Here is a 10,392-nt window from a genome sequence, read left to right as displayed (position 1 = left end):
CGAGAAGCAGTTGAGCACCATGTGGATTCGTATTGCGTCGGCATAAGGTCCCGTCCTGGAGAACAAACATACGGAGGGAAACGTCCTGTTGCTCCGCGGTAAGGCGTTCAATGATGCATCGCGAATATGGGTCACGACGCTGCTCGTAGACGATGCGTGAGTAGTCGGAGATCGACAAATCTCAGGTATCTGTATCGGTTTCGGTGCCATCGGGAGGGTCGACAAGATAGCTGGAGAGGCCGTCGACGTCCTTATGTAGCCATTCAGATTTGTAGGACACGGAAAAGGTGTACACTTGCAGGCGTAAAGCCCAGCAGCCAAGGCGGCCTGTCGGGTGTCTGAATGAGCATAGCCAACATAAGGCATGATTATCTGTCACGACTGTGAAATGCCGACCGAGCAGGTAAGGGCGGAACATAGCAATGGACAAAACAAGAGCCAAGCATTCACGTTCTGTTATGGAGTAGCTGCGCTCTGGCGCTGAAAGAAGATGGCTAGCGTAGGCGATCCCGCAAGTGGTGTTCCGCTGTCGTTGGGACAAGGTAGCGCCAATGCCATGGCCGCTGGAATCAGTGTAGGCATGCGGATCGAAATGACCCCACACGGGTGTATTGATATGGCGAATGATAAGTGTTGGAAATGCAACAAAACAAAACAACAAAAGTGGTATGCTTTTTGAGGAGGTCTGCTAGAGGAAGAGCGATTTCAGCAAAGTTCTGGGTAAATCGCCGAAAATAGGAACACAGCCCTCGGAAGCTTCGGACATCGGTAGAAGAACGATGTGGAACATCTTTTCTGCCGCAGGCGTTACGAGGACATGATGTTCTTGGGTGAAAGCAACCGGTCAATAAACCCACTTATGCTACCTGAAGGCAGCAAGGTTGCCAGTTTCGAAACCCTCGTTATGCTATAAATGAGAAAGAAGAAGTATTTTATTGACTGGAAAATGTAGAGAGGTCGGCCGGATAATGGAGCATCTGGCCAGCTACTCTACGTAAGAGATGGGGAAGAGGGGAAGAAAAATGTTCACAATGGGGGATGATAATGGGAGGAACGAGGTGAAGGACATATTACACAACTGGTATCACAGGCGTGAGTCCAGGCCCGTGTCACCTAGGAAACGTGAAAGAGCACGCATTGTCTCTGTCGTCTGCCAACTCTGTGGCCATGCGCCTAGCAAGAGGTCCTCCGACAGTGGTCCATTGTGTAAATGTCTCAAGATATCTGCCATTGTCAGTCTTTCGCGCGCATACTCAGGGCACACCACGAGCACATGTTCTATAGTCTCTACAGCGCCGCACACTGAACAGTCCGGGGAGTCTGTCCATCCAATAAACGAGAAGAAGGGGTTTAACCAAGGGGACTAATTTTTATTAGTCATATCATACGAACCCAACAAACACGTACACCAAAGACAACATAGGGGAAATTACGTGTGCTTATATATATATATATACACACACACACACACACACACACATATATATATATATATATATATATATATATATATATATATATATATATATATATATATATATATATATATATATATATATATATATATATATATATATATATATATATATATATATATATATATATCATCAGCCTGGTTACGCCCACTGCAGGAGAAAGGCCTCTCATACTTCTCCAACTACCCCGGTCGTGTACTGATTGTGGCCATGTTGTCCCTGCAAACGTCTTAATGTCATCCGCCCACCTACCTTTCTGTCGCGCCCTGCTACGCTTCCCTTCTCTTGGAATCCAGTCCGTAGCCCTTAATGACCATCGGTTATTTTCTCTCCTCAATACATGTCAGGCCCATGGCCATTTCTTTTTCTTGATTTCTACTAAGATGTCATTTACCCGCGTTTGTTCCCTCACCCAATCTGCTCTTTTCTTATCCCTTAACGTTACACCCATCAATCTTCTTTCCACAGCTCGTTGCGTCGTCCTCAATTTCAGCAGAACCCTTTTCGTAAGCCTCCAGGTTTCTGCCCCGTACGTGAGTACTGGTAAGATACAGCTGTTATACACTTTTCTCTTGAGGGATAATGGCAACCTGCTGTTCATGATCTGAGAATGCCTGCCAAACGCACCCCAGCCCATTCTTGTTCTTCTGATTATTTCAATCTCATGATCCGGTCACTACCTGCCCTAAGTAGGTATATTCCTTTACCACTTCAAGTGCCTCGCTGCCAATCCTAAACTGCTGTTCTCTTTCGAGACTGTTAAACATTACTTTAGTTTTCTGCAGATTAATTTTCAGACCCACCCTTTTGCTTTGCCTCTACAGGTCGGTGAGCATGCATTGCAATTGGCCTCCTGAGTTACTAAGCAAGGCAATATCGTCAGATAATCGCAAGTTGCTAAGGTATTCTCCATCAAATTTTATCCGTAATTCTTCCCACTCCAGGTCTCTGAATACCTCCTGTAAACATGCTGTGAATAGCATTGGAGAGATCGTATCTCCCTGTCTGACGCCTTTCTTTATTGGGGTTTTGTTGCTTTCAATATGGAGGACTACGGTGGCTGTGGAGCCGCTATAGATATCTTCCAGTATATTTACATATGGCTCATCTACACCCTGATTCTGTAATGCCTCCATGACTGCTGAGGTTTCGACTGAATCAAACGCTTTTACGTAATCAATGGAAGCTATATATAAGGGTTGGTTATATTCTGCACATTTCTCTATCACCTGATTGATAGTGTGAATATGGTCTATTGTTGAGTAGCCTTCACGGAATCGTGCCTGGTCCTTTGGTTGACAGAAGTCTAAGGTGTTCCTGATTCTATCTGCGATTACCTTGGTAAATACTTTGTGGGTAACGGACAGTAAGCTGATCGGTCTATAATTTTTCAAGTCTTTGGCGTCCCCTTTCTTATGAATTAGGATTATGTTAGCGTTCTTCCAAGATTCCGGTACGTTCGAGGTCATGAGGCATTGTGTATATAGGGTGGCCAGTCTTTCTAGGACAATGTTCCCACCATCCTTCAACAAATCTGCTGTTACCTGATCCTCCCCAGCTGCCTTCCCCCTTTGCGTAGCTCTCAAGGCGTTCTTTACTTCTTCCGGAGTTACTTGTGGGATTTCAAATTGCTCTGGACTATTGTCTCTCACACTGTCGTCGTGGGTGTCACTTGCACTGTATAAATCTCTATAGAACTCCTCAGCCACTTGAACTATCTCATGCATATTAGTAACGATATTGCCGGCTTTGTCTCTAAACGCATACGTCTGATTCTTGCCTGCTCCTAGTTTCTTCTTTACTGCTTTTAGGCTTCCTCCGTTCCCGTGAGCACGTTCAATTCTATCCATATTATAGTTACTTATGTCAGCTGTCTTACGCTTGTTGATTAACTTAGAAAGCTCTGCTAGTTCTATTCTTGCTGTAGGGTTAGAGGCTTTCATACATTGGCGTTTCTTGATGAGATCTTTCGTCTCCTGCGATAGCTTAGTGGTCTCCTGTCTAACGGAGTTAGCACCGACTTCTATTGCGGACTCCTTAATGATGCCCATAAGATTATCGTTCATTGATTGAACACTAAGGTCCTCTTCCTGAGTTAAAGCCGAATACTTGTTCTGTAGCTTGATCCGAAATTCCTCTAGTTTCCCTCTTACCGCTAACTCATTGATTGGCTTCTCATGTACCAGTTTCTTCCGTTCCCTCCTCAAGTGTAGGCTAATTCGAGTTCTTACCATCCTATATTCACTGCAGCGCACCTTGCCGAGCTCGTCCACATGTTGTATGATGCCAGGGTTAGCGCAGAGCATGAAGTCGATTTCATTTCTAGTCTCATCATTCGAGCTCCTCCACGTCCACTTTCGGATAACCCGCATGCGGAAAAAGGTATTCATCTCGCATATTATTCTGTTCTGCAAACTCTATTAATAACTCTCCCCTGCTATTCCTAGAGCCTATGCCATATTCCCCCACTGACTTGTCTCCAGCCTGCTTCTTGCCTACCCTGGCATTGAAGTCGCCCATCAGTATAATGTATTTCGTTTTGACTTTACCGATCGCCCATCCCACGTCTTCATAAACGCTTTCGACTTCCTGGTCATCATGACTGGATGTAGGGGCGTAGACCTGTACTACCTTCAATTTGTGCCTCTTATTAAGTTTCACAACAAGACCTGCCACGCTCTCGTTAATGCTATAGAATTCCTGTATGTTACCATCTATATCCTTATTAATCAGGAATCCGACTCCTAGTTCTCATCTCTCCGCTAAGCCCCAGTAACACACTACATGCCCGCTTTTTAGCACTGTATATGCTTCTTTTGTCCTCCTAACCTAACTGAACCCTATTATATCCCATTTACTACCCTCTAATTCCTCCAATAACACTGCCAGAATCGTCTCACTAGATAACGTTCTAGCGGTAAACGCTGCAAGGTTTAGATTCCAATGGCGGCCTGTCCGGAGCCAGGGATTCTTATCACCCTATGCAGCGCCACAGATCTGACCGCCGCCGTGGTCAGTTGCTTCGCGGCTGCTGGGGACGGAGAGCCGGGGTTTCATTGTTGTGTTCATATAGGAGGTTTGGTCAAGTACTGCACCAAGGTGGCCTATCCTGCTCTGGCGAGGGAGTTCACCGGTCACCGTACACTGGTCACCGGGATCAGGCCGTACTCCAGGCCTGTTTGTGCAATTTTCTCAACACACGGTTTTTTTGTTTTTTTTTCCGGTGGAGAATTACGCACCACCGAGATTCGAACCACGGTCCTCTTGCACGCGAGGTGGATACGCTACCGTCCCCGCAGTAGTTGTACGCCTCATTTAACCTACAGTGGCGCCTTATTTGATCAGTCAAGGTGGAGCTATCTGAGCTCGGTTATACTGCACGGATGGCACTCAACCAGAGAACCTGGTATTTATGACCTGCACATGTGTGGCCATACATAATAGAGGAGATTGTAGTTTCCTTTAGGAGGGTAACCGTACAGGGATAAACTAAAAGAAAAGACATTAAAAAGGGGGGAAGTAAAAAAAGAACAAGAAGGAAGAGAGTAGGTGATTTGAACTCGGGACCCTTGGATGTTGCCCGGAAAGATAGCTCAGTCGGTTGGTCCGTCAGGTCCCAGGTTACATTGCAGCGCCATAGCTCCTGTCCCGAGCCTCATACTTACGTGGAAAGGGACTGATGTTCGCGATTGTCGATTAAACAGGTGAGCTTAAACAGTTTAAACGATGAGCTTAAACAGGTGCGAGCGCGGCCCGCTTAGCGTGGGAAGCTAGCCCGAGTAACTATCTTAAGCACTGCTGCTCACGAGGGCGAAATACCTTCGTCTAATTATAATAACCCTAATAAGACTACTTTCGAAAAGAGAACGGCCCAGAGGGCTGTACTACGAGTGCTATGACCGATTATTCTCTCTCTCTCTCTCTCTCTCTCTATATATATATATATATATATATATATATATATATATATATTCATCTCATCTATGGAATCGAATGGGAGCGCTGTTGGTTTGTCTCTGCGCGTAGCTAAAAGAACGCGTTTAAGGGAGGAGAAGAAGAAAGGAAAGTTTCTGAAGCATAATTGCAGCGCCGTGGTTCTAAAGCGCACCCGCGGTAGAGGAACGGAAGGAAATATAAGCGTGCGTGGCCATTATACGCACATGACAAACTGCCTACAAATATTTAGAGACTTGAGAGAAAGTTTCGTTAACAACCGATAACATGGCAATCAGCACTCGAATACGACGAGAGAAATTATTGAGACGTGGAAAATTCCCTTGAACTAAGTATGGTTTGCGAGACAGATGCTTGTAAGGGAATAAAGGGAAAATCAGACATCCACCCGTTCGTAGCTTTTGCTACAAAGGAAACCCATACGGGTTCCTCGAAAGGAAAGCCTCAAAGTTGAAGAAAAATTCGTCCTGGTCCGGGACTCGAACCCGAGACCACCGCCTTTCCGGGGCAGCCGCTCTACCATCTGAGCTAACCAGACGGCTAGCAGATGGCAGAGTGAAGTCGAATTTGTCGACAACACGAAGCAAAGGCAAGTGTTTGACGTAGTAGTTCTGCGAAAACCCGCAAGGTGGAGAGGAGTAATGAATAAAGGGAAAATCAGACATCCACCCGTTCGTAGCAAATACGGAACACTTAATACGTAAGCGATCCCGCTTACGTATCGCCGCCGATGACGTCACGCTTCCGCCGCGAAGCTGTTCCCTCGTGCCTGTAATTTGCGACAACTGGAACACTGGGACTGGCGTCGCTGAACACATCGACGCACTGGTACTGAGTCAAGGCGTTTCCATCGACAGGGCCGTAATTAACGTACACGACGGACGTGCTTAACTCCTGCTGACGAATTTTACCACGGAAAGTCGACACATTGTTAAAGGCACGGCTGTTGCTTACTTCGGCGAATTTACCTCAATACAGGACTGCCTCTCAGCGGAGCACGCCACGTTCACCGTGGCTATGCCTGCCCCTGTGGTTGATATCAGTCCGAGCTTATCGCCCGTCGAACGCTGCAGCCTCCTTGAGCTCATCGATGAGTCTAAGAGCAGCTTCTCATCCACGCCACGAGTTGTCACCGAAGCCGACACCAGAACAATTCGGCAGAATCCTTATCGTGTAGCACCGAAAGAGTGCGAGGCAATATAAACACAAGTGAAGACGATGCTTGAGGACGGCGTTATTCGGCCATATAAGAGTCCTTGGGCATCGCCTGTCGTATTGGTGAAAAAGAAGGATGGTAGCCTGCGCTTCTGCGTCGACTAACGGAAACTCAACCTGATCACAAAGAAAGACGTTTATCCGCTACCGCGTATCGACGATTCACTGGACAGGCTACGAAACGCACGTTACTTTTCGTCGATGGACTTGAAAAGCGGCTACTGGAAAATAGAAGTTGACGAGAGAGACCGTGAGAAGACCGCTTTTGTGACGCCCGACGGTCTTTATGAATTTCTGGTGCTCCCCTTCGGTTTGTGTTCTGCGCCAGCAACCTTTCAACGACTAATGGACACTGTACTCTCATGCCTCAAATGGCAAACCTGTCTGGTGTACCTCGATGACGTGATTGTTTTCGCTGTCATGTTCGAGGAGCACTTACGCAGACTAAAGATGGTCTTTGAAGCAATGCACTAACTTTAAAACCCGAAAAGTACCATTTTGGCTTTGAAGAACTTCAATTTCTCGGTCACGTTGTTAGTCGTGAAGGTGTCCTACGTGACCCTGATAAAATCTCTGCCGTTGCTAATTTCCCAACGCCATCAGATAAAAAGGCCGTGCGACGTTTTCTGGGCCTTTGCGCCCACTACCGACGGTTTATTGCGGAATTTTCGCGCATCGCATGGCCATCTCACCAGAGAAGATGTCCCCTTCTTGTGGGGTGAAGACCAGCAACGGGCATTTCACGACCTACGGCAACGGCTGCAGGCGCCCCCGTCCTCGCACGCTTTGATGAAGACGCTCCTACGATTCTTCATACCGACGCTAGTAATGTCGGCCTTGGTGCAGTGTTTGTACAGCGGCAGGACGGCATCGAAAGAGTGATTGCTTACGCCAGCAGGACGCTATCAAGGACGGAGGCTAACTACTGCACTACAGAAAAAGAACGTCTCGCACTGGTGTGGGCCGTCCATAAATTTCGGCCATATTTGTATGGTCGTAGTTTCACCGTTGTCAGTGATCATCATGCACTTTGCTGGCTGACTAATTTAAAAGATCCAGCAGGTCGGCTTGCGCGCTGGAGTCTTCGGCTCCAAGAGTTCGACTTCACGGTTGTGTATAAATCGGGGAAGCAACACACGGACGCCGACTGCCTCTCTCGGTCTCCTGTTGAGACTGCAGTCCACGACGATGATGACGCGGGTTTTCTAGGCGTGTTAGATACTGTCGCCGTTTCACGCCACCAACGCGAGGACGCAGAACTGGTTCCTCTTTTCGATTACTTAGAGGGAAAAACAAGCAGCGTGCCGAGGTTATTCGCGAGAGGGCTGCCTTCGTTTTGCTTACGCCAGGGCGTTCTCCATAAAAAGAACTTTTCACCTAATAGCGCCGCTACCTACTCGTCATTCCCGCATCTCTTCGCGACGAAGTCCTACATTGACTAAAGTCCTACATTGTCCTGTCACAACGAGCCGACCGCTGGTCACTTAGGATATACCCGCACATTGGCAAGAATTAGGCTAAAGTACTATTGGCCAAGACTGGCGTCGATCGTGAAACGTTACACACAGACATGCCTGGATTGCCAGCGCTGCATAGCCCTGCCCGGCAAGCCAGCTGGACTGCTGCATCCTGTTCAGATACCGCAAACGCCGTTCGAACAAATTGGCATGGACCTTTTAGGGCCGTTTCCACTGTCTACTGCCGGAAATAGATGGATAATCGTCGACACGGATTATCTTACTCGATACGCCGAAACAGGTGCTATCCAACGTGGAACAGCAGCCAAAGCAGCGCGATTTTTTCTCGAAGCCGTCGTCCTAAGGCATGGCGCTCCCGCTGTGGTCATAACAGACACAGGATCTGCGTTCACGGCTGCGCTTCTGGATACCGTGTTGCGACTAAGTGGTACCACTCACTGAAAGACCACGGCTTACCATCCATAAACCAATGGGCGGACAGAACGTATGAATAAGACTCTGGCAGACATGATGAGTATGTACATCGACCTCGACCACAGGAACTGGGACGAGATTTTACCATATGTTACATTTGCGTATAACACGGCTCGCCAAGAGACAACACGCATGACGCTTTTCAACCTCGTTTACGGACGCGAAGTGACAACAATGTTGGACGCAATGCTGCCACATGAGTGCGGTGACGACGAGACTGGTGCCGAGGAGTTTACGCAACGCGCAGAGAAAGCCAGGCAGCTTGCGCGTTTGCGAATCCAAGAACAACAGGAATGCGATGCCCGACACTACAATCTTCGGCACAGACCCGTCACATACAACGTTGGTTACCAGGTGTGGGTCTGCACTACGATTCGTCGGCGGGGGCAGTCTGAAAAGCTCTTACGAAGATACTTCAGCCCGTACACAGTTCTGCGCCGCATCAGCAATGTGAATTATGAAGTTGTCCCCGACAGCCATAACTGCTCCAAGCGCCGGCGCCCATAGAGTTTCCTACAAAATTACTAGAGGGAACTCTGGCGCTGCAGTCGTCCTACCATGGGAATGATGGGAAGTGCATGGATTTGTCTGATCTTCGTGCTTGTGGATTCAGACGTTCTTATGGCTTTGTATATTACGCTATATAAATATTATTGTATATTTCAGCGCAATGTATATTCTTCGAAGTGCAGAAGACGCCGGGAACGCGTACAGTTTCTATTAATTGCAACGATTGAGCTTGTCCAGGTGGCCAAATCGAAACGCGCCAAGCGTCTCAATGCACTGGCATGCCCGCGATAAATTCATAAGGGCGTTTCATTCGCTTCTCGATACGTGCGTCCGTGGCTTAATGGTTTCAATATAAGGCTTCTGTGGTAGAGTCCCTGTGTTCGAATCCTGCCATCGGGCAATTTTAATAATGTTTATTTAATTATTTATTCCGCAATATACTGTTGAAAATGACGAGTTAACAAAGTCACAATGCCGTTTGAAGCCAAAAGGACGAAGTTTAGGCAAATCCATGTACTTCCCATAATTCCCATGCTGGGACAACCGCTCCCATTGCAGCTCCCGTAGACACTAGCGCCAGAGTTCCCTATAGTAATTGTTGTAGGAAACTCTACGCCGGCGGCATCTGCCCGAGGTTGTGCACGTGCTTTGTATGAAGCCATACATTTCCTCATGACCTCAATTTTGCACCGTCTGTGCACAGCCTTCGGCGGTTGGTGCATCGGGACGATGCCTTTTTTTTCAAAGGAGGGGGGGGGGGGGAATTCCACATCCTATATGGTAGCCGCGGCTATGTGCCAGGCGATGAGAATGACGCTGAAGTAGCGCACGCGTGGAAAAAGCAGAGACGACAACGACGTCGCGTTGACTGCTCTGATAATGGGCTTTCATACGTCCTCTACGCTGGCTTTCCGGTCTCCTACTAGGCTCCGACAATATATTGATCTCATCTATGGAATCGAATGCGAGCGCTGCTACTTTGTCTCTGCGTGTAGTAGTTAAGAGAACGAGTTTAAGGCAAGAGAAGAGGAAAGGAAAGTTTCTGAAGCATAATTGCAGCGCCGTGGTTTTAAAGCGCACCCGCGGTAGAGGAACGGAAGGAGATATAAACGTGCGTGGCCATGATATGCACACGACAAACTGCCTTAAAATATTTACACTTGAGAGAAAGTTTCGTTAACAACCGATAACATGGCAATCAGCACTCGAATACGACGAGAGCAATTATTGAGACGTTGAAAATTGATTTGAACTACGTATGGTTTGCGAGACAAATGATTGTAAGT

This window comes from Dermacentor andersoni, chromosome 7 (genome assembly GCF_023375885.2).
Source record: "Dermacentor andersoni chromosome 7, qqDerAnde1_hic_scaffold, whole genome shotgun sequence".
Taxonomy (NCBI): domain Eukaryota; kingdom Metazoa; phylum Arthropoda; class Arachnida; order Ixodida; family Ixodidae; genus Dermacentor; species Dermacentor andersoni.
The sequence above is the reverse complement of the archived record's forward strand: the minus strand, read 5'-3'. Positions refer to the sequence as shown.